This window comes from Lontra canadensis, unplaced genomic scaffold (genome assembly GCF_010015895.1).
Source record: "Lontra canadensis isolate GAN:19392208 unplaced genomic scaffold, GSC_riverotter_1.0 scaffold632, whole genome shotgun sequence".
In the NCBI taxonomy this organism is placed as follows: Eukaryota; Metazoa; Chordata; class Mammalia; order Carnivora; family Mustelidae; genus Lontra; species Lontra canadensis.
Window position 1 is genome coordinate 3,793 of NW_022631616.1, and position 25,851 is coordinate 29,643.

Below are 25,851 nucleotides of genomic sequence, written 5' to 3' on the forward strand. Positions count from 1 at the left end.
GAAGGAAATCTGACTATGGATCTATGGTCAGAGAAACGCAACTCTGCTAGTTTGGAAGCTAGTTAGAAGCTAGAAAAGGCAAGGAAACAGATTCTTCCCTAGAGCTTCCAGAAAGGAATGCAGCTGTGCGGATATCTTGTGTTTACCCCAGTGAGACACAGGTTGGACTTCTGACCTATAGAACCATAAGCTAATAAATTCCTGTTTTTTAAGCCACCAAGTTTGTGATGATTATGGCAGCCACAGAAAACTCACACAACACAATTTATTGGCTTCCTTCCCTCCTGTCTCATGTCTCCACTCTCCCGCTGATGTTTTCTGCTGTCATCTCCCGTAAGAACTCCTCAAACTCAAATCCTTGCATAGGGTCTGTTTTGAGTCCAAATCAAAATATTGCTACCATATTTCTCTTACTTTTATATGTACGTGATCCCATATGTTTTTTAACCTACAGAATATTTAAATTGTCACTTATCCAAACCAAAACAAAAGACACTAAACTTCTAAAAGCAAGACTAAATTTTCTGTGTATTAAAGCACCAGAGCAAATAAAGACACATAATAAAAGTGTGATATTACCAACAATGAATATTATCAGAATGCCCACTATATATGTAAATTCAGAATTACTTAAGTCTACAATCTGTTGGTTTTAATGACCTTTAATATCTCAAACTCCACAGACTGTCCATTTTTGACCTATTGCATCACTACCCAAGTTACAGTTTTAAAGACAAATCTGATTATCTTTACTTGTTCAAAAACGTCAGTATTTTCTATTGCTTGTTAATGTCCAGGCTCCTTACCTGGCACCCAGAGCCCTCCAATATCAAATATTAAACTTATTTTCCAGATGTCTTTTCCACTACTTCCCTTCATATACTACTTGGACCAGCCAAACTAAAATCTTTGCTATTCTATGCACACTTCCCTTTCTTCTTCTCACATTATTTCTTCTATGGTGTTTGACCCATTATCATTATCATCAACTCAAATCCCAACAATCCTTTAAGGTCTAAATATTTGCACTATGAGTCCATGCACAAGTGAATAAATGCATAAAAATGAAAGCTCCATGTGTAGAAGTTGCCTCTCCTATCCAGAGATACACCGTGGGAGAAAGAGCAGGAAGACAAGTACCTAAAATGATGAAAAGGGCGACTGACCCACACTGGGTTCCATGCCCCTCTTTGTGCTGAACCATCATTGGCTTTGTTTTTTGTGACTTTATATTCTATTCTCTGCCAAAGCAGCACGTTCTCCCCTACTTGTCAACAACTGGATTCTTCATTCATTTACTTACCGAGGATATTCTGTTCCCCAAAAAAAAGGCTTCTGTAGCTCTCCCGCTGGAAACCCTGGGAGAAAGATAGGCAAAATTGTAAGGGATATAGAGATTGATTCGATGACGAGTACTTGGTTCAAGCTTTAGCCTGGAAGTTCCAAATGTCCATCTGAAAGGTCCTCCTCATGGAGCTAGGAGCACTCTAAGAGAGTCAACTGTTTCTAAAATGATATTAATTCAACAGAGTTTGAAATAAGGGCATCACATTAGTTTCAAGGACATCACTTTGCATGAATACTCTGTTGACACTGTCGAGCCTGCCGTGAACCGGACTCCTTCATACAGTGTGTGCAGGAGGATTCTGGCTGTCCAGCAGCTTTCCCTCATATAGAAAGGGCCAGCTACATGGATACACAACCTATGTGGCCAAAGGGGCTCCCCCCTAGGTGCCCCACTTGCATGCAGAACTCCACTAGACCCACAATGTGTGGGAATCCAGTGAGATGCAAAGTGAGTACAGGCAAAGCGTGTGACATCCAGGACTGAATGGATGGGCCCTCCAGAGGCCCTTTCCATTGGAACCAGTATTTGATTGCCCAAAAAAGAGACAGTGGCATTCTAAGAAACATGAATGACCAAGGAACCCTATCATATCCTTTCTTACTTTAGTTACTACTTCTCTGTATTAGCCAACCACATACACTGAAAATTACATAGAAGGAAAGGAAAGACAGGACGACCCGCAGCTCCTTCTCCTTTCAGTCCTCCCTTACTCATCAGTAAACCAGAGGCAGAAAACGTGAGTAGAATGTACATGTATTAAGAAATAACATCAAAGCTGCTGGGTTCGTTTTGGGCAGTGTTCCCACTGGCCTGGTAAGAACAAAATTCCTATGTGTGTATAGGTTACAAAATACAAACTGTAAAATTTTGGTCATTCCACACACAAGTTAAAAGCTCTTACGTTTTCATTTAAAACTGACATTGCACAATATATAGATGAACCGTAAACTTATGCTGATGGCTGAAAATGTTGATTTTTCTTACAACTCAACAATGACATTAAAGAACAAATAAAAAACCTGACGAGTCTAGAGAAAGGTCACGGAAGGCAGGACAAAGCTGCATACTTGAGCACCTTTAACTGCACTCCTTCTGGCTCTCTGAACAGGGGGCCCCCATATTTTCATCCAGCACTGGGCCTTGCAGATTAAGTAGCCGGCTTGGTGCAGATGAGCAGGAGAAATGTTTTGCTTTGGTATTGCAACTCCCCACTGGATCTGGCACCCTGGGCTGATCCTGAGAGCTGCATTCCCAAGTCTTAACAATCCGGAATGCAAACAATAGTAACAGAAGACACAACAGCCAGAGAGAGAGAGCGAGGACAAGGACAAGTGAGCAGCACGTTCTTCAATGCCCTCGCCTGCTCCACTGCTCTAGCCCCAGTGAGACTGAAAGCTCTTTTAGGATTAAAATATTTTCTCTTCCCTCTCTTCCTCTCCACATTCTGTCTACACCCCAGCTACGAGATGATACTACAACACTGGGAGGAGAAGCGAGGGTGAGAAAGCAAATTCTTAGTTTAGAAGTGAAATGTTAATTCCGTATACCCATTCTTTATATTTTCTTCATATCAGTTTGAGATTTCAAGGGACAAAAGCCTCATGGCAAAAACAGAGGTGGGTCCAGCTGGAGTTCTCTCTTCCTGTTACTTTCATAGAGAGGAAAACACATGACTTTGAAGGGGCAACATCATATTTATCTTCGTCATTTTAAAATTGCCTTAGATTTTTTTTTTTTTGCATCGTTACATCAATATTCCATCCTCTTTCGGTGATTACTTGTAGCAAGTCATTCAAACTTGGAGATACATATGCAAATATATATTACATATATATGCAAATCACAGTGTTTATATGAAAGTCTCATCTCACATAATACATCATCAAAAAGCAATGATATTTCCTAATAACAATGATCATGAACCAATGGGATCTAATTATGAAGTCATTACGGCGTTCCTGCTTGGTGCGGTGGCCAGCTGGAAGCACTTCTGTCCACTGCCAACCTCTTTACAGGAAGACATCTGACACCTGCACGCTCCTCCGTTTCTATGGCTTTTGCTGTCAGGGGTCCCCCGACTCGCAGGCTTTGGCCATCGCATGCCTCAGGGCAGCTGGATCTGCTCAGCCTTTCGGGGCCAGGGAACCCTCCACTGATCAACACAAGAATCTGACACCCTTACGGCTGTGTTGCTGAACTGAATGGCTTCACAGCGTAAGCTGCAGGTGTGGAGGTGTCTGCCTGCCAGAGTGATAGATAAAGCCCAACAGCACCAGCTCAGTATCTTATCTCAGGAAGTGGGTAAGCTGTATTTCACAAAGGTATAAGTAAAAAATAGTTAAATAAACAGGGAATTCTCTCCCTTTTTAACAGGCTTTTCTTGTGCATTTTGGTGGGTTGTTTTTTTTTTTTGCAAATCCATTTTATTTCTTTTCTCCCCCCCCCACATTTTAGCACTGTGTCACCAGTTTCACACTTTTTTTTAAAGATTTTATTTATTCATTTGACAGACAGAGATCAGAAGAAGGCAGAGGCAGGCAGAGAGAGGGGAGAAGCAGGCTCCCCACTGAGGAGAGAGCCCCATGCGGGGCTCGATCCCCGGACCCTGGGATCATGACCTGAGCCGAAGGCAGAGGCTTTAACCCACTGACCCACCCAGGTACCCCCAGTTTCACACTTTTAAAGCCTTTTTCTTAAAGCTCCTTTTCCTATCAGTATATTTATGGGAGGCACCCTCACAATGTAAATGTGTGTATGTACACACATCCATGTGCTTGCATCCATATTACATACAGACACATTATGCATACAAACATGGAGATATCCACATGAGAAGAGAGAGGGAGGGAGAGAAAGAAAAAAAAATGTAACTATTAGACTGGCAAAAATTAGTCAGTTGGTAATGGGTAATACTGGCCAGGATGTAGGAAGGATGCTGGTGTGAGCATAAACTGTTGCAAGCATTTTCATGAGCAATTTAGTCATCTCTTAATGCTTTATTTTTTTTTTTAAGATTTCATTTATTTATTTGACAGACAGAGATCACAAGCAGGCAGACAGGCAGGCAGAGAGAGGGAGGAAGCAGGCTCCCTGCCGAGCAGAGAGCCCGATGCAGGACCCAATCCCAGGACTCTGAGATCATGACCTGAGCCAAAGACAGAGGCTCAACCCACTGAACCACCCAGGCGCCCCCTCTTAATGCTTTAAATGCCACTTCTATAAAATAAGTAACTATCAGCTGACATGGAAAAAAAACCTAAAAGATATTAAGTGGAAAAAAATATTAAGCAAAAAAAACTGCATTCAGTCGTGTATGTGGTCCTTTTCTGCAAAGCATATGTATAAACATATGCATAGGTACACAGAGTCAGGTCTGCTGTAACGCTTTCCTGGAAGAGGCAAATTTGCTCAAAGGTGACTGATACACTGGGGAAAAAACTGGGGCCTAACTCCCAATTTCACATTTGCTTATGTGTGATTTTGTCCTCCAGAAATGCTAGATGAAAGCAAGAAATGCACTAAATGAACTGAGCCACACAGGAATACACAAAACGCACACATCCCAACGCGGGCCAGTTAGTTACCTCAGTTTGCCCCCTGTGTTAGAAGCCCCAGCCAGCCATGCCTGGTGTTCAAATGTCCTTCCAACTTCAGCTCACCCTCCTTCAACCATGACACACTAACGCACAAGCTCCTCCAGCACCCACTTCCACAGGCCAACTTCAAGTCTTTCCAGGGGAAAATGCCATATTTACTGTAGTATTCATGTATTTACTCATTTAACACCTGTAAGACTGTGCTATCGTTTTTTTAAGATCTACTTTGAGAGAGAGAGAGAGAGAGCGTGCGAGCATGCGCGGGCGATGGTGCGAGCGGGGGGAGGGGCAGAGGGAGAGAAGCAGACTTCCTGCTGAGCCCAGCGCCTGCTGTGGGGCTCAATCTCAGGGCCCTGAGATCAGGACCTGAGCTGAAATCAAGAGTCGGAGGCTTAACCAACTGGGCCACCCAGGCGCCCCTGTACTATCATTTTTATTAGGCTGCTGGCTCTTGTTTTCATGTGTCATTGATCGTGTTTTTGATTGTTGTGTTCCTAACTCCATTTTTCTCATAAACCTGTGGCTTTTATTGCACAATTCTGCATAACATAGTGACATTTAGGAACTTGTGTGTCGCATTATAGCAGGACTAACTGTGTAGGTACATGTGGGCATCTATGTGTATATGGACATGTAGATGTGTATATGGACACATAGATCTATGGACACATAGATTCCTGGCAGGAATGTATATGTGTATATGGACACATATACATTCCTGCCAGTGGTCTTCAAATTTTATCAGGCATCAGAATGACCTAGAGGGCTTAATGGAACAGACTGACGGGCCCCACTCCCAGAGTTTCTGAGTTAGTAAGTCTAGAAAAGAGGCTAAGAATTTGCGCCTTTAACAAGTTCCCTTGTGATGCCGAAGCTGCTGATCTAGGAGGCACACTTCAAGAGCCGCTGCCCAATCACTGGTTCATGTGTACTGTGGAGTCATGGCCAAATATGTTCATTGCTGCATCGCTGTAATTGAGAAAAGTGTGCCGCAAGCCAGATATCCAACAGGAAAAAAATGACTTAATTATGGCATAACTGTACTATGGACTGCTCTGCAGCAAACAAAAAGAAAGAGGCAGGTCTTAATATTCTAGCACAGAAAATATCTCCCAAGACATGTTGTTAAAATAAAGCAAAGCACAGAATCAGATATATAAATACCATTTCTATTTTTAAAATAAGTACCGTATCCACGTAGTACATGAATGCAAATGCACAGAAAAGGTCTGTAAAATACATATCAAAGGGATCATAAGGACTGCTTCCTGGAGCTAATGGGGACTAGAAGGTGATGACTGGTTAAAGGGATTTTGGACATAGATGTAGTATTGTAAATTTTAACTAGTCAAAGGTAATCAACTTGTGTAATGAACATTAACTCTTATAGAAATGTGTACACATTGTAGAAAATTCTTCTAAAGGTTATACAAAAACTTAACAGTTCACTAAGCTTACATAATAGCATTTTCCTCTGGCATTTGTCAATACCAGCAAATTTCATTCCCATTTCAAGCAAAAATACAAGTTGTTGGTATGTAATTCAAAAGACTAAAATTCTGACAAAGGAAAATATTCTTATCTATATGTTGTAATAACCTCATTGTTTGTTACTAATAATTTCTCTTTCTCAGATCTGCACCCAGCAACACTACTAAGGCCTGCTTTCGGCTTTCTACTGGAGTCAAACCTTCCTTTTTTGCTGGAGTTTCCCTACAACTCCCACATCAGTGAATAACTGACTAACCTTGAGGGCTTTTGTTTAGGACAGACCTGACTGCCAAAGAACCGACCATATTCACTGGGCAATTAATTCAGGCAGGTTCAACTTTTCGGCCTTTGAAGTCACAAAGTTACATCTTAACTGTAGCAACAGCTTTCCAAGGAAACTTAAATGTGTCAGCACATTTCAGTTTCAGTATCTATTTTGTTACAGGAAAATCGCACCAGTTAGGTTCTTTAGTATAGACAAATGAGGAGAGGAAAACAAAATTAGTCCATTATCCCATAGCTCAGATGCAAGAAAGCAAAAATACATACATACTCAGGGATAGCAAAATTCATACTGTATGAAGAGACATGAACAAAATCAATAATTTCCCTTCTCTCCACTCCTCTTTACCAATGCTGGAGCTTTCTTTCCACTACTATCTGCACAGCTTGCTTCAGATATTTATTCAAATGTCAACTTCTCATTCAGGCCTTCCCCAGTGCTTTTTAAAGGAAAGGGGTGTTATCCTACCCCTTTCTTGCTTTATGTCTCACCATAATGCCATCGTCTATAATACTCTACATTGTATTTCCTTTGTATAAGTTACTGTCTTTCTCCCAACTAAAAAGCAAGCTCCATAACAAAAGGGATTTTTATTTTCACTATGCTTTCACTGCATTATCTGTAGAGCCAGAACACTAGCTGGCATGTGATAAGCACTCAGTAAATATCTGTTGAGGGAATGGAATCTGCACCTTGTGAAACTTGAAGGTATAATCGGGGTTAAGCATTACCTATGATTATGAGTATATATCATTAGCCAAAGTGGAAAACATTACATGCTACTATTGGTATCATCAACATGCTACTTCCTGAACTTTCCATACGCAATACCAGAACAGAGATATGTTCCATTATTCAAGTTGTTTTTCCTTCTAGATTAAGGACTTGATTGATTCCATTCTCTTGCATTTATGGCAGAACTAGTATAGTTCTGAGGTTGGCAGATACGTGGATACGGTAGTTTTCCCCCCAATAGATTCTCATTTTAAAATGCAGATTTTAACAAGATGAAAAGCCCTGTCCAGCTCCCTGAAAGTTCCATTACCCCTGTGTACTCTTAGCCCTCCCTATGGCCAAGGAATAAAGTAGAATATGCTCCCTTTCTATGGTTGTGACATGTGCTGAAAAGAGAAATCAGACAAAATGCTGGTTTAGATCAGAGTCCTTTGGTCCCAACAGTACTGGATGACTATATTCTCTTTTCCCTACATCCTTTGCATGCTTTCATGTAACTGCCACATTAAGTTTCATACCCATAAAAGCCTATGATACAGTGAAGTTATCATACAGCAATATTTTGAAAGCGTGACTTTCCAAGGTATTATGTTATGTGGAAGCTTGAGGGATTTTTTTTTAACATTGACACTTAAAAATGGTGATTCTTTTAAGAAAACTGTGCTCAGACTCAACCATCTTTTCCTGTTGTTTCCATGTTTGGTCAGATTTAACAAAATGGGAGGCCTCCAACTTTCACTTGCCAGGCGTTAAAACCCAGACTAGACTGTAAGCTTCTTCCCTTTCTCTATAGCAAACTTTTGTAAATATACTAATACAATGGAAGACAACTCAGACTCAACTAAATTTGGGAGCAGTTCATTCTTAAATTCAATCTATCTTTTGACTTCTTTAAAGAAACTAGCATTAGTGAATTTGTTCAGTTAGGATCCCTCCAGCAGCCTCTAGGGCAGAAGAGGCACATCCAGGGCCAAATGATAAAGGTTCAGTTCAAAAGAAGGTGTTGCAGATGGGCAGGGGTTGCGGGGAGGACAGGATTCTAAAGAAAAATCCGATGGGCCAGAGAATGTGCAAGCCAAAGTACATACCGACCTCTTTAATTCAATCCATTTTCATATTTGCTATAGCTGCTTTCTCCCGGGAGGTACTTGGATTTTCCACTGAGTGTGTACCTGTGTCTGTTTTCTTTTCACTATGGGTGTTTGTGGTATTTTTGCTAAGGGGCTGACAGTATCAATACAATGTATTATTAATTTTGTCAAATAACAGGATGTTTAGTCTTTCGCATGGATTCACTAATGTATTAACATGACTATTCTAGTGTATGTTATGACTATTATTTTCAAAAGTCTTAAGTATATGCTTGCATTACTGAGCTAATCCTTGTATCAATCTACATTTCGGGACTTACTGCTGATGTATCATCTTAGCGACATTATTATACTTCTTGGTGAGATTCACTTGTAGTTACTTCTGCTGGCTTGATTATTTTACTTGTCCTATGCAATAATAGCTCCTAGTTCTACAGCTCACTAAATGAATGTATTTTAGGACCCAATTTTTGGAGACGTTAATATAATTAAAATATCATTATAAAAACTACCAGGAAGAGCTGAGTTTGGTTATGATGATGCCACTTGTACACATAATCACTGGCCGCTGACATTTACGAAGCACCTGTGATGTTCCAAGCCACAAAGGGAAGCTGTGAACATACAAATGTCCTTAAAGAACCTACTATCTAGGGAAGGAAAAGAGATGTAACAAAAAAAATTCTGTATTGTAATATCTAAAAAGGTAAACTGATACCAAAGCTCTCTAAAGTGTATGTTTTCATTGACATTTGTTTTAAATTCAGTAAAGACACATAGAGGTGTTTTGGGAGAGGGGGAGCTATACACATGTCTACACTAATGACTAAAAGATACGATCAGTGACATCAGTTGAGGTTTGAGGTAGGAATGGTTTAAGAGAATGACACTTGATATGTGGTCATGGCCCAGCCGCATCAACATCACCTGGATGCTTATTAGAAACACAAATTATTGGGCCCCACACCAGACCTGCTGAGTCAGGAACTCTGGGGGCGGGGGGTGCGGAGTTTTCAGCAGGTGTCCCAGGTTATTCTAGTGCATGCTAGTTGAGACCTACTGGTTTAGGTCAGGGTAAAGATTCTCAATCCCAACTGTACCTCAGAATCCCTTGGGAAGCTTTTAAAAAGTAGACCCACATCAAAGGCCCTGCCCAGACCTACCAAGCCATAATCTCTGGGATGGAACCTTGAATGTATGTATGTTTTAAAAGCACCTCAGGTGATTCCATTATGCCAAGAAATTCAGAACTCTTGGTTTAGGAAAAAGAACTCATGTATTTACTCATGTATTTAAAACAGCCCTCTCGTCTCATTCTCCTCTCTTCACCACTTCTCAATACTGTGTTTGTAACATATAATCAGATATTTTTCTTACAATTTTGCAGATATACTTTCAAAACTGAAACTTTACATGGTTAACAAATTATCACTGTACAAGGACAAAACCAGTTTTAATTTCAACTGCTTTGGAAAATCCAGAATGAACGCTCACACTAAGAGGGCATGAATGTTACGTCTTCTTTAGGTTTCGTTCTCATAATCAGATAAGCCGGATAGCATTCTTTCAGAATCTAGGAGACCATCAGTTGGGACATGGAAATTGCTGTAACTACAAAGCACTTCTGGTTATATTTTCTGCTGTAAAGAATTTCATTGTCATCACTGCTAAGAGTAATAGTGGCTCTTTTTTTTTTTTTTCAATTTGGCATCTTGCCGTAGTTTGGTGAATGCCAGCCTTCCCCCTTCCAGAAAGTATCCAGTACTAACAGCTGTGACTCATGTCAAGGGATTCAGCAAGATGCCTTAGCCATCTGCTGGCTTCCTACAGGTAACCTCCTGCCACTGTATCTATCAGCCTAGAACTGACAAGCAGAAAGCAGATTCTAAAATCTGCCCTCCATCTTGAAACTTCCTCTTCTGGCCCTTCTGTTCTTTTTCTGCCATAACCACCTTCAGGCTGCAACAAAGAGAACCTCCTCTCTTTTACCAGTGTGATGAACCATCCTATTTGCCCAAGTCTGAGGAAGCTCCTGGGATACAGAATTTTCAGTGTTAAAATTAGGACAGTCCCAGGCAACCAAGACAAGTTAGTCCTCTACCTTTACCCAAACAAGTTGACCTCTTTTGCATTTGCTGCATTTTTATACCTCAGGGGTTCTCAAACTTCAGCAGCTAGCAGACATTTGATGGTTAAAATCTTCTTAAAATATAAATTGCTGGGCCTATACCCAGTGTTTGATTCCACAGCTTAGGGGTGGGACCCGGTAATGTTCATTTATCCCAAGTGATGCTGACACAGATGATCCAGTTCACCATCTGGCAGAGAAAACACAAATTTCCTCCTGCTATAAAGCTCAGTATCTCCTATTCTACTATTATGCCAACAGTTGTTACACAACTGCTGTACTAGGTATTCAAAACTGACACTAAAGGCTGTGATGTTTAGCCCAGGCCTGGGAATATAATAGATATTCAGCAAATGTTTGTCTGAGTTCCCTGAGCCATATCTGGGTTTGAGATAATGGTCTTAAGAATGAAAATATGACTAATATTTTCTCTTATGTCAATTCAACAACAACAAAAGTCTCTTTCATCTCCTCCAACAGCATCTGTACAATGCATAACTCAATAAAAGAAAACCATCTCATCTGTTGTTAATGGAAATATGAACTGGTACCACTTTTCTCAAGAGAAGTTGCATAATTTTTTTTTAAAAAAACCTAAAATGGACATACCATTAGACTTGGCAATTCCTCCACATCTAGGAATTTACTCTAAAGAAATAGACTCAGATTTGCATAAAAACATAGACACAAAACTTACCACAGAGTTTTTTTTTTTTTTAAACAGAAAAGCAAATAGCCTAAGCATCTATTGGTAGGAAATTAACTGAAGAGGGGCATCTGGGTGGCTCAGTCATTAGGCATCTGCCTTCGGCTCAGGTCATGATCCCAGAGTCTTGGGATCGAGCCCCGCATCAGCCTCCCTGCTTGGAGAGAAGCCTGCTTCTCCATCTCCCACTCCCCCTGCTTGTGTTCTCTCTCGCTATGTCTCTCTCTGTTAAATAAGTAAATAAATAATCTTTTTTTTTAAGAAATTAAAGAAATCAATGTGTTTTTATTTGGTGGAATACTATACATGATAACTTAGTATTATATGTAATAAATGGAGACAATATTCATGTTACAATGTTTGGGGGGCAGCATTATTGGATGAGTCCATATTTAGTTTTAATTTTTTAAAAATATTTATTTATTTATTTCACAGACAGAGAAAGAGTAAGAGCAGGAGGGGAAGAAGGAGAGAGACCCTCAAGCAGACTCCATGCCGAGCATGGAGCCCAACACAGGGCTTGATCTCATGACTCTGAGATCATGACCTCAGTTGAAACCAAGAGTTGGACATTTACCAACTGCACCACCCAGGCACCCCTAGTTTCCATTTTAAATGCGTAGATAAACATAAGCTTGAGAGGTATTCAACAAAATCTTTAAATAAGGGCAAAAACTTTAATATATTTTAGCTTAAAAATATGAAAGAAAGACAAGAAAGAAGCAGAGAAAATCTTCAGAAACAATTACAAAAGAAGGAATAAAATGGCAGTAAATACATTCCATCGATAATCATTTTGAATATAAACGGACTAAATGCTCCAATCAAAAGGCATAGGGTGTCAGAATGAATTAAAAAAAAAATACAAGACCCATCTCATCTATATGCTGCCTACAAGAGACTCATTTTAGACCTAAAGACACCTGCAGATTGAAAGTGAGAGGATGTGGAAACATCCATCATGCAAATGGATGTCAAAAGAAAGCAAAGGGAGCAATACTTATATTGGACAAAACAGACTTTAAAACAAAGACTGTAACAAAAGACAAAGAAGAGCGTTACATAAGAATAAAGGGGATAACCCAACAAGAAGATACAACTATTGTAAATATGCACCCAACACAGGAGCACCTAAATACATAAAACAGTTAATAAAAAGTGTAAAGGAACACATCAATAATAATACAATAATAGTAGGGGACTTTAACACCCCAGTTACATCAGTAGACAAATCATTTAAACAAAACTCACAAGAAAACAATGGCTTTGAATGACGCACTGGACCAGATGGACTTAACAGATATATTCAGAACATTCCACCCTAAAACAGCAAAATACACATTCTTTTCAAGTGTACTCAGAACATTCTCCAGAATAGATCACATATTACCCTACAAAATTAGCCTCAACGAATTTAAGAAGATCCAAGTCATACCATGCGTCTTTTCTGACCACAACACTATGAAACTAGAAATCAACCACAAGAAAAAAATCTAGAAAGGCCACAAATACATGGAGGTTAAACAACATGCTACTAAAGAATGAATGGGTCAACCAGGAAATAAAAGAAGAAATAAAAAAAATACATGGAAGCAAATGAACATGAAAACACAACAGTCCAAAACCTTTGGAATGTAGCAAAAGAAGTCCCAAAAGGTAAGAAACAGCAATACAGGTCTACCTCGAGAAGCAAGGAAAATCTCAAATAAACAACCTAACCTTACACCTAAAGGAGATAGAAAAAGAAGAACAAACAAGACCTAAAACCAGCAGAAGGAAGGAAATAATAAAGACGAGAGCAGAAATAAATGATATAGAAAGTAAAAACAAAAAACAGATCAATGAAACCAGTAGCTTGTTCTTTGAAAAAAATCAATAATGTTGATAAATCTCTGGCCAGACTTACTAAGAAAAAAAGGGAAAGGACTTGAATAAATAAAATCACAAATGAGAGAGGAGAGATAACAATCAACACCAGAGATATACAAACAATCATTAGAGAGTATTATGAAAAGATATGTGCCAACAAGTTGGACAACCTAGAAGAAATGGATAAATTCCTAGAAACATATAAACTGCCAAAACTGAAACAGGAAGAAATAGAAAATTTGAACAGATAGATAACCGCAAAGAAACTGAGTAAAAAACAAAACAAAACAAAACTCCCAACAAACTAACATTAGGGACCAGATGCCTTCAAGGGCAAATTCTACCAAACATTTAAAGAAGAATCAACTATTCTTCTCAAACTATTCCAAAAAAAAACAGAAAAGGAACGAAAACTTCCAAATTCATTCTATGAGGCCAACATTATCCTGATACCAAAACCAGATAAAGGTGCCACTAAAAAAGAAAACTACAGGGCAATATCCCTGATGAACGCAGATTTAAAAATACTCAATAAAATACTAGCAAACTGAATTCAACAGTAAACTTAAAAAATCATTCACCTTGATCAAGTGGGACTTATTTCTGGGTCATAAGGGTGTTTCAACATTTGCAAATCAATCAACATGATATATCACATCAATAAGAGAAAGGATAAGCATAGGATCATTTCGGTAGGCACAGAAAAAGCATTTGACAAAGTACTACATCCATTCACGATAAAAATCATCAACAAAAGTAGATTTAAAAAGAACATATGTCAACATAATAAAAGCCATCTATGAAAAACCCACAGCCAACATCATCCTCAATGGTAAGGAACTGAGAACTTTTTGCTGAAGATCAGCAATAAGTCAAGGATGTCTACTCTTACCACTTCTTTCGACATAGTACTAGAAGTCCGAGCCACAGCAATCAGACAACAAAAAGAAATAAACGGCATCCAATTTGGTAAGGACAAGTAAAACTTCAACTGTTTGCAGAAGACACGATACTCTACATAGAAAACCCAAAATACTCCACCAAAAAAACTAACAGAACTGATAAATGAATTTGGTAAAGTGATAGAATACAAAATCAATGTATAGAAATCTGTTGCATTTCACTATGCCAATAATGAACCAGTGAAAGAGAAATTAAGAAAGCAATTCCATTTACAATTGCACCCAAAATAGTAAGATACCTAGGAATAAACCTAACCAAAGAGGTGAAAGACCTGTAACCTGAAAACTATAAAACACTGATGAAAGAAATTGAAGATGAATTAGAGAAATGGAAGGACATTCCACACTCATGGAACAGAAGAACAAATATTGTTAAAATGTCCATACTACCCAAAGCAATCTATATATTTAATGCCACCCCTAATAAAATACCACCAACATTTTTCACAGAGGTAGAACCAACAATCCTGATGTTTGTATGAAACCACAAAAGACCCTAAATAGCCACAACAATCTTGAAAAAGAAAAGCAAAACTAGAGACATCACACATAATTCCAGACCTCAAGTGATATTACAAAGCTGTAGCCATCAAAACAGTATATTGGCACAAAAATAGAAACGTAGATCAGTGGAACAGAATAGAAAAATCCAGAAATAAATCCACAACTATATCATAATTAACCCTCAACAAAACAGGAAAGAATATCCAATGGGTAAAGGGCAATCTGTTCAACAAATGGTATTGGGAAAACTAGACAGCAACATGCAGAAGAAAGAAACTGGACCACTTTCTTATGCCACACACAAAAATAAATTCAAAATGAATGAAAGACTTTAAGGTGAGACCTGTAACCATAAAAGTCCTAGAAGAGGAGCGCCTGGGTGGCTCAGTGGGTTAAGCCTCTGCCTTCAGCCCAGGTCATGATCTCAGGGTCTTGGGATCAAGCCCCACATCGGGCTCTCTGCTCAGCAGAGAGCCTGCTTCCCCCTCTCCTTCTGCCTGCCTCTCTGCCTACTTGTGATCTCTCTCGGCCAAATAAATAAATAAAATCTTTTTTAAAAATCCTAGAAGAGAACAAAGGCAGTAACCTCTTTAACATCAGCTGTAGCAGCTTCTTTCTAGATATGTTTCCTAAGGCAAAGGATATAAAAGGAAAAATAAAACACTGGGACATCAAAATAAAAAGCTTCTGCACAGGAAAGAAAACAATCAACAAAACTAAAAGACAACCTGTGGAATAGGAGAAGATATTTGCAAATGACATATCTGATAAAGGATTAGTAAACAAAATCTACAAAGAACTTTATACAACTCAAAACCCCCCAAAAAACAAATCATTCGATTAAAAAATGGGCAGAAGACATGAAGAGACATTTCTCCAAAGAGGACATATAGATGGCCAATTGATACATGAAAAAATGCTTAACATCACTAATCATCAGGGAAATGCAAATCAAAACCACAATGAGATATCAGCTCACACCTGTCAGAATGGCTAAAATTAAAAGGACAAGAAACAATGGGTGTTGGTGAGGATGTGGAGAAAAAGGAACCCTCTTTTACTGTTGGTGGAAATGCAGACTGGTGCAGCCTCTGTGGAAGACAGTATGGAGGGTCCTCAAAAAGTTAAAAATAGGGGCACCTGGGTGGCTCAGTGGGTTAAGCCTCTGCCTTCGGCCCAGGTCGTGATCTCAGGGTCCTAGGATCGAGCCTGCATTGGGCTCTCTGCTCAGCAGGGAGCCTGCTTCCCCTCTCCCTCTGCCTGCTGCTCTGCTTACTTCTGATCTCTGTCAAATAAGTAAATAAATCTTTAAAAAAGTTAAAAATAGAACTACCCAGCAGTTGACTCAGCAAATGCACTATTGGGTATTAATCCAAAGGATACAAAACTACTGATTTGAAGGGGTGCATGCACCCCAATGTTTATAGCAGCATTATCTACAATAGCCAAATTATGGAAAGAGACCAAATGTCCACTGACTGATGAAATGATAAACAAGAGGTGGTGTGTGTGTGTGTGTGTGTGTGTGTGTGTGTACACGTGCATGCCTGCACATATGTGCCTGCAGTGGAATATTACTCAGCCATAAAAAGGAACAAAATCTTGCCACTTGCAATGACATGGATGGAGCCAGAGTCTATAATGCTAAACAAAATGAGTCAGTCAGAGAAAGACAAATACCATATGATTTCACTCATATGTGGAATTCAAGAAACAAAACAAAGGGGGGAAAAAACAAGCCAAGAAACAGACTCTTAATGCTAGAGAACACACTGCTGGTTACCAGAAGGGAGGTGGGTAGGGGGATGGGTGAAACAGGTGAAGGGGATTAAGGAGGGCCCTTGTCCTGATGAGCACCGGGTGAGGTAGAGAAGTGTCCGATCACTATTTTGTACACTTGAAACTAATATAATACTGTATGTTAACTAACTGAAATTAGAATCAAAACTTAAAGAATATTTTTGCTGGAAAAAAAACTTTTTTCAGCTTAGCTAAACACTTTCTAGATTTTCTACAATAAATATTAACTACTTTTGTAATGATAGTGGAAGACTACTGATTCTTTCAAGGGGGCACAAGTGAGATTGTAACCACCAAGATAAATGAGTGAGCTTTCGCCCTGACTTCCCATCTCCCAACAACACAGCTCTGCGCCAGCTTCCTGATGCTCGCCTCACTCTGGCTCACATCCGGGTCACCCCCAGGGAGTGTCCCACTCACACTCTGCCTCGTTCATTAGACTGCACCCAAAATCATGCCACACTTCCTGCCACCAGCCCTGCAGCGAGGCTGTACAGTCCTGTGTCTGGAAGCCGCATCTGTCCTGCCCCACGAGTATGTTTTCAGAAGTTCCCTGCAGGTGGCAAATGTGTCTTCCTCCAGGCACTGGCCCTGGGAGTCGCCACAGCAAAGGGAAGGCCAATTCGACCGCAGGGCTTCCCAGCTGAGGGTACCTTTGTCCTCTAGGGGCAGTACCTAGAATGTCCTTCTCAGCTGCTGGGGGAGGCCACGGTAAGGCTTGAGACGAGAACCAAACCAGGCCCTGACTTGTGCCTCCTTTAAAGACTGAATAGCCGAACAAAAGGCTTAGGTGGATAAAGTCGAGCAGCCCTGAGAAAGGGTCTGTGCTCTGAGTTGCGCGCTCGCTACGTGACTTCCCACACGTTTGCTAGTCAGATAGAGACGATTTGGCCGGGGTCAGAAATTCTTGGCTGGTCCTTGCTGTCCTTGCACGAGCTACAGACTACACCACTGTAAGACTGTGCTGTGCTTACATAAACTATGTCTTGAGTGGCCTTGAAGTCAGTACATCTGGCGCTAGAGGGTCTGCTATTGGTGCTTGGGAAATAGAGAATGGGAAAGCTTGAAGGGTTTTCTGTGCATGTTGCAAACTCTTTAGTAATCAGCTAAAAATTGATACTTTCTTAGGATTGTTTCTGTTAGCTATATAATGCCTTGCTGCCTTGAATAAAATTGGCACTATTGGACATCCTCCTTGGTGCTCCTCCTGCCCCCATGTCTTTGTCTCTTAATTTCTTTTCAGCATCCTCTTACCCTCTCGACCCTGGTCGATTTGTTGCGCCGGCCGCAACAAGCTGCCTCCTTGGATAGGCCTCAGAGCCAGGGATGGGGCGGGGTTGGAAGTTTGGAATGGACTGTATTGGGAACTCCAGAGTCCTTGACTAGGCCAGGGCAAGAACGTCTTGAAGCAATTGTAGCAGGTATCCCACAACCTCCTAAGTGCATCACCTGGCAATTCTGCAAGCTATTCTAAGTTTGTTTATGACAACTTCAGCTCATTGAACAAAACTTCTTAAATCTCATAGGAAATTTTATAAAGGGAAACATTTTTGGAGAGTACATCGAAACATTCTTTTTGAGGTGGCTGAAGGGATTCTTACCTGGAACAGGTAACACCTGTTCCACTCTGCCCAAACCCAAGCCAGCACGGAGACAGTGGGCCCGGCTAAAGGGCCCGCAGTAATAAAACTGCTGCTCCTGGCCACAGCCCATTGGGATCTGACATCGGCGGGACCTGGGAACCATCTGACCTTCTGACCCTCACCTCCTGGGTGTCCCCACATCTTGTAGCATCTTCTTCCCATACCAGATGGAAACAATCTTCCCACCACGCGGGTGAGGGTATGACGTAATGCTGATAGATCCTCTAACAACCATTACACCTCTTCATGTGTGCTCACATGTCTCAGTTCACATAATTCCCACTTTTCCGATGCAGCAACGAACAGCATGGGGTGAAGATGAAGAACATGCAATCAGAGAAGCGAGGTTAGACTCCCAGCTCTGCCATTTGCTCATTGGGTGGTTTGTGGGAAGTGACTTAGCCTTCCGAACCTCAACTTCCTCTTCCGTAAAATGGGCCCACCAGGCCAAGATTACAGAGCTACTGGGAAGATGTTAAAGTAACTGTCACAAGGCTGGGCCTGTGAACAGCTCTCAGTGAGGAGGAGCTGCAGAGAACAACGAGAACCTCCATTTTTATGGGAGTCCTTTACGGCATCGCCGGACAAGTTAGAAAACTGGCACGTGTATTCCCACCGCATGCTTACCTGGGAGCCAGCTTTCGGGATCTAACTTAGCCACTCCCTACTCCAATCACTGTCACTGCCTGAATTTAGGCCCTCTCCATCCTTCTCTTAAACCATTTGCCAAAATCCTAACCGGTCTAAGTGACCTCACTCTTCCTCTCCAAAGGATGCCACAAGCTTTAAGACAAAGGAAGCGAAACTTAAATTTCTTGCCTCCCAAAGAAAACTAGCCTAGCTCCCCATAGCCTGTTTCTCAGCATGGCTTCCCAGGCCCTTGCCCACCTCTTCCACGTGTCACGTCCCCCACCCACAGCCTGTGCCCCTGCAGCTGCGCCCATCTCATTGTCCTACAGAACCTCTTTGCCAGGCGCTGCTGTCACCTGTGCACCAGCACCCCTCTTCCTGCAGGGCCCAAGCTCCCTTATTGGCCTAGAAAATGTCTTTTTCCTTTCACTGGCAACTCAAACATTGCCGTCACTGTGAAGCTGCTCTTGATTCCCCCCACCCCCAACCCCTGATCAGCTACCCCTGCTCCGTGGCTCCCACGATACACCGAATGCCCTTCCGCTGTGCACTCCCTGTGCCATATAAATGACTGATCATCTTTCTGTCTCTCCCAACTCCTCGAAAGCAAGGACCTTAAGAGCTAAAATTTATTGAACACCTGCTAAAAACCAGTCTCTCTTTCACTTACTACTATTACCTCTACTTTACAGAACATTATACTGAGGCTTAAAGATGTTAAGGCACTTGCTCGAGGTTGCAAGTTACTAGTGGCCAAGCCAGGATTCAACATCAAAGCCCACGCTCAGTAACTAGCACAATATATTACAGTATAAGACCTAGCAGCAAACTCAGTATCTAGCAAGCCGTAATGTCTCTATTATTTCTCTTGCTGTGTAACGAAGTGTTTCGAAACATAGTAGCTCCAAACAGTAAGCAGTTACTATCCCACGGTTTCTCAAACTCAAGAATTCAGAAACATCTTCTATGGGTGATCTGTCTCAGGGTTTCTCAGGAAGTTGCTGTCAAGATGCCAGCTTTGGCTGCCATCGTCTGAAGGCTTGGCCAGACTGGAGAACCTGTTTCCCAGACGGCGTGCACACGTGCTAATGGTTATGGACAGGACGCCTCTGGTCTTTCGTCTGCGGACCTCTCTGCCAGCTTCTTGAGTGCCCTTAAGTCATCCTTGCTGGCTTCCCCCCAGAGTGACCCATCCAAGACAGCAAGGCAGAGAACACAACGTCTTTTATGACCCAGCCTCGGACATCATACTCCATCATTTCCATGGTATCCTGTTAGTTACAGAGGTCAGCTTTACTCAGTGTCGGAGGGCACGACACACCAGCGTGAACATCAACAATAATCATTGCGAGATCCATAAACGCTAAGTGAGTAAGTGGGAAAAAATCCTAACAATTGCTACGAGTGTCAGAATCTCTTCTAGATAATGAGAAATTTGGATAAGTTAACCTCTTAAGTTTCCTCCCTTTTACCTCCAAAACCATTAGAAGATTATTCCCAAATTGTCCCCAAACAGAGTATTAAATGCATTCAAGGCTTTACTTTCATTAAATTCTGCTAGAGGCTACAGGTGAGTATTTGCTAACTTGGCTTCTACTTTATGGTTTTAGGCAGAGTCAACAAAGTATAAGAAATTCTCTCAGTTTGAAATATAATCGTTTCCTTAACAGCAAAACAAATCTATGTTTGATTTCAGGATTAACACTATAGTTTGATGCCAGCGTAAGCCCAGCCTCTGGTCAAAGGCTTATCTTCTTTAGCAGAATATCTGTGATTAAACCCAGGTAACCAAATTCCTTGTGTATTACAACAAAGATAATAGTATCTTTGGTTTTAGCCCTCAGCCCTTACTTATTTTCAAGCCAAGGTTTTATTTGCTTGCAATAATTCTTTAATATGATTTAAGACATAGGATGAGAAAAACCAATACTGAAATGAAGCATTTTATAGATACGCATTGAGACTGAATACATGAACTTTATTCTAAAGACCAGTCCATGTCAGCAGAAATGAAAGCCAAACATGAACTGTGCACTCTACCACCCTCCTGCCCTTGGTGCCACCACGTGATTGGATCCAAATTAGTGCATAAGCTGCGTCAGAGTACTCTTCAAGTCTCCCTGGGTCCCATCCACTTGCAGTGCTCTCTACCAGGGGTTGGCCAACTAGAGCCCATGTAGTTTTACTAAAAACACAAACGTGACCATTTGTTTATCAACTCTCTACGGTCGCAGCAGCAGAGGTGAGAATTGACAGCAGAGAATGGATGGCTTGTAAAGGCAAAAACATTTACTATTTGGCCCTTTACAGGAAAAGTTTGCCAATCCCTGATCTCTTCCTCTGGATGCCTGGCCTAACGTAAACTGTTACAAGCCCAAAAATGTGTATGCATGTTATATGCTGTTATAAAACATTTTATGGGAGGGGATGGGAGTGTTATTGTTGATGTATCATATGCATATAGTAATGGCAGAAATTTTAATGGTGGAACACGATGAGATTTTATACCCTGTGCAACCACCTCCCATATTGGGAAAATGTTTCCTGTGGCCCCTCACAGTCAATATCCCCAGCAAAGGTAGCCATTGTTTCCAGTTCCATCACTTAGATCCTTTTGCCTCCTCCTGAACCTTAGATGGCCAGAAGCATGCAGTGTGTCACTGAGCACTGAGGCAGTGGCCTTCTCCCATATTGGAGCATGGAGCGGTTTGTTCTTCATTGCTGTGTAATAGTCACTTATACGAAAATACCGCCATTTATCTACCAATTCTACTTGTGGACATGAGGTTCTCTCCAGGTTTTTGCTGTTACGAATAAAGCTCCTATGAACAGGCAATGTTCATGTGTTTTGATGGGCATAACAACGGACTTATTTTATGAAGATGGAATTTCTGGGTAATAGGAGATACCAACAGGAAGACCAGTTGTGCAGATATCACAAAGTTAGGAAAGGCCAAACTCAGGCAACACTAACCCGGGCTCCCAGTTGTCCTCTTTAACCACTGTATCAGTTCAAATATAATTAAATTCTGCGACAGCTCCTCTCTGTAACTCCTCCTATAGCAGACTACAGTCATTATTATGTTACACGGCACTCTGTCTGAAGACACTGCTCCCCAGCTTGACGAGGGTAGAAAAATAAGAAGCATGCCCATGCTGCAAAATTCTAACACTGAAATATGGCCACAAGTCATAGGGTTTCAGACAAAGGCAGGAATTTGCAAACAAAGAACAAACAAAAACAGAATAAACCAAAAACCTATAGGCTTTTGTGTTTTCTACTCGAGTCTCTACCGCGAGCAGAAGTGGACTTAAGTGGCATAAATCAGAAAATGATAACGGGAACTGAATGAAATTCTCATAAATCATGTTACTAAGTATAGTTACGTCTTAGATGTGAAACCCAATTAAACAGATGGCCACATGCTGTCAGAATCAGCTCCTAATCAATAAAGATGTTCATTTCAGAAAATCACCTCAATTTTTCACTTCTTCAGTGAAGGAAAAAGAAGACAGTTGGGGGTTTGGGCAGGGGTGGTGGGGGGAGTCCCAGCAAACTCAGTGGGGAAATGTCTCAAAAGGAGCTCCGCCTGTCTTAATTTGTAGTCCAGAAAATCAGAAGAGAGAGAGAGAGAAAGTCACCCAAAGGATTCCTTGTCATCTTGCCTGGGAATGTAATTTACAATGAGAGCAAGCACTGGTCATTAGGAAAATAGAAACAGCTTGAATCTCTTAATTAAAACACTGCTTCAAATTGTTCATTTCAAAGCCCTCTGTTCCTGAGCTTTCCAGAAACCACTGGGTTACCCCGAAAGGGCTGTTTCTTCAGTAAACCTGTGATAGGATCAGCTCTTCCAGACAAGAAAAAGGCTGAGCAGGAGTGAATCCCAGAGGCAGAATATTATTAGGCATACTTAAATCCCCAAAGCAGCCGTAAGCATTCACGGACATTGGAAAATGACCGTGGGAAGAGTCTGTTAACAATCTATCTCAATGCCACTAGATTGGGGAAAATGAAGTCTACCAATGCCAAGAGGTGGTAAAAACGAGAGTTGATGAAAACACTTCTGGACTTTAGAATACTCTCTTTGCCACCCATTTGGTGTTATCTGGTAGACTTGAGTATTTGCACACTTTACAGGCCAGTAATTTCACTCCTAGTATACACCCTAAACACTTGCCTCAGGGGACATGAACAAGAATGTTCACAGCAGCGACACTGTTTACAAGTGCCAAACCCTGGGGTGGGAGAACACATTGGTCTGTCAACAGATAAAGTCTGTAGTGCAAGTAAGTAATCTGAGATACAGTCATGCAATGGAATATTATACAGCAGGGAAAATGAAAACCCCACTACCACATGCTACATGGATGAATCTTAATAACATATAGATTTAAAAAGCAAAGCGGCTTTACACTGCATGCAGTATGATACTAGTTTATCATGCTATAAAAATAAACAAATGGCTTAAATTTTATTTAAAAAAAAAAGAAAATGATAAACATGAATATCAGAAAAGTAGTTACCTCTACAGTGAACAAGATGAATGGGATGGGGAGAAGCATGGACAGATGCAATGATATCAGGAATGTTCTAGTTCTAGGTTGGGTGGGAGGTTCATAGGAATATAATTTATACGTTTTAACATGTTACGTATATTCTTTGGCACGTACCAAATATCACATAATAAAACATCTTTTAAAATGGATAATCTAGTCCAAATCTGGGCAGTTTCTGGACCCAGATGAACCCTGACTGGTCAGGTTTTATTCTCCACTGGACCCAGTCTGATTCCTGCTGGTTTCTGGACCCCATCTGGAAGAAATGTTCTATGAGTCAAGTCTGAAAGCTCCTAACAGAAAAGCTGGGCAGCTGGGATCCAGGCTAAGAGAAGGACTTATTTGCCTGCTCCAGAAACAGAGAGAACGCACTAGCTCAAGGAGCTAGGAAGGCATCTGCTTCAATTACCGAAAAGCAAGTTGAGGAGCACTGTGATGCAAGATCCTTGCAGCAAATCCAGAGAGCTCCTCGTGGCCAGAACTGAACACTCTGAGCAATGACACAGAGATTCAGAGTATTGGATTAGAACCCACAGAATAAAATAAATACCCATGGGTGAATGGACAGTCCCTTCCTTAAAAGAGAATTCACAGCAATACAAATGTGAAAGGGAAGAAATGGAAATTTCCGTTGAGCAAACAGTGCAGGGACACTCGTTGCTTACAAGTTTTTAATAATGAATGCTAAAATCAGTGAGGGAAAGACTGGTGAGAAAGAGGATACATGCAGTCTCAGAGATATAGTTCCCAAGATATTGCCACCTCATCAGGCAGGGGGAAAAGCAGCTTTATGGTGGTGCAACCCAGCAGAATCCACCTTCTCCAGGTGATCGAGGGTCACGTCACATCACCAGCAAGAAGACACACAGATAGCGTAAACTCGATGATATGATGCACTAAGGAGGACACAACATCACTTCTGTGACATTCGTGCCCCAAATGCATTAGCTTCACTCTGATCACGTAAAAACACTAGACAAACACAAACTGAGGGATCTTCCACAAACTAACTGACCAGTACTCTTCAAAGGTTTCAAAGTCCTAAAAGACAAAGACTAAAGAACTATTATACTCTGTAGGAGACTAAGAAGAAATAATGACTCAATGTAATGTGGGATCTCGACCGGATTTTGAAACAGAAAAAGAATGTAATTGGCAAAACTAGTGACATTTCACTAAGGCCTTCAGTTTAATTAATGGTATTATAGCAATGTTAATTTTCTGGTTCTGATCATTGCACTATAGTTACGTGCTAACATTGGGGTGGTTGACTAAAAGATAAATGGAAACTCCGTGTCCTGGTTTTGTAACTTTTTAGTAAGTTTAGAAGTAGCTCAAAATAAAAAGGGGGTGGCCTGGGTGGCTCAGTGGGTTAAGCATCTGCCTTCGGCTCATGTCATGATCTCAGGGTCCTGGGATTGAGTCCCGTGTTAGGCTCCCTACTCAGCAGGGACTCTGCTTTTCACTGCCGCTCTGCCCTCACCCCCTGCTCAAGCTCTCTTACCCTCAAATAAGTAAAATCTTTAAAATAAATAAACAAATAAAATAAAAAGTGGGGGGTTTTAGGGCAAAGGATAATCTAAAGAATTGTCCATTGCATAATAGGTTATTCCAACTATTATAATTAATATATAATTATTATAAATAGTAGTTAAAAGTTAAAATCTTAAATATCTTGGGGCACCTGGGTGGCTCAGTCAGTTAAGTGTCCAACTCTTGATCTCAGCTCAGGTCATGATCTCAGGATTGTGAGATCAAACCCCACATCAGGCTCCAGGCTCCATGCCAAGCATGGAACCTGCTTAAGATTCTCTCCCTCTGCCTCTACCCCTCCCTCCCCCACTCATTCTCGCTCCAAAAAAATAAATAAAATAAAATAATATAAAATAAAACAAAGTAAAATCTCAAATATCTTTAGTTCCTATGTAAGATATGGGTCTTAGTTCTCAGTTTGGAGCTATATGAAAACATCACGGTGCACATATTACATACACACACTGTCAATTATACGGCAATGACACTGCGGGGAAAAGAAAGCAACGGTCTTTTCATAATAATGAGTATTTCTATAGGAAGGAGTGACATTCAAAATATTTAACAACTTATTTGATTATACAAATTAATATAGAAATCCAAAATTACCACCATCTGCTTGTTTCCTTCTATTTATTATGTTCTCAGACCAGTCCTTCAGAGACTGCCATTCCCAAAAGTAGCCACACAAGGGCGACTCTAACGAGCTGTGCCTGCTGGGAGTTGGCATTCAGAGCTCCAGAGCTGTCCTGTCTGGCCAGGGAGCCCTGTTGGGATGAGGGGCGGCAGGGAGGACCTACAGAGGGCAGGCAGGGCCCCTCACTGAGAAGGTGGCATTCAAGCAAAGATTTAAAGGAAATGGGAGCATGAACCATGCAGATCACCTGGGGAATTTTCCAAAGCAGACAGCCTCTCGTATAAATGCTATGAGAGAAGAGTCTCGTGTTCTAGAAACAGGAGGGAGGCCAGTGT

At 41.0% G+C, this 25,851-nt stretch overlaps 1 long non-coding RNA gene across 1 annotated transcript in view; it reads right to left on the minus strand.

Annotated features, from left to right (window-relative positions):
- Positions 1-1,303: 1,303 nt before the first annotated feature.
- The window catches only part of LOC116863160, a 36,614-nt gene continuing 12,066 nt past the window's right edge, over positions 1,304-25,851 (minus strand). Inside the window, exon 3 of the long non-coding RNA XR_004381776.1 lies at positions 1,304-1,358. This is a non-coding gene — a long non-coding RNA (uncharacterized LOC116863160). The remainder of the gene's footprint in view (positions 1,359-25,851) is intronic.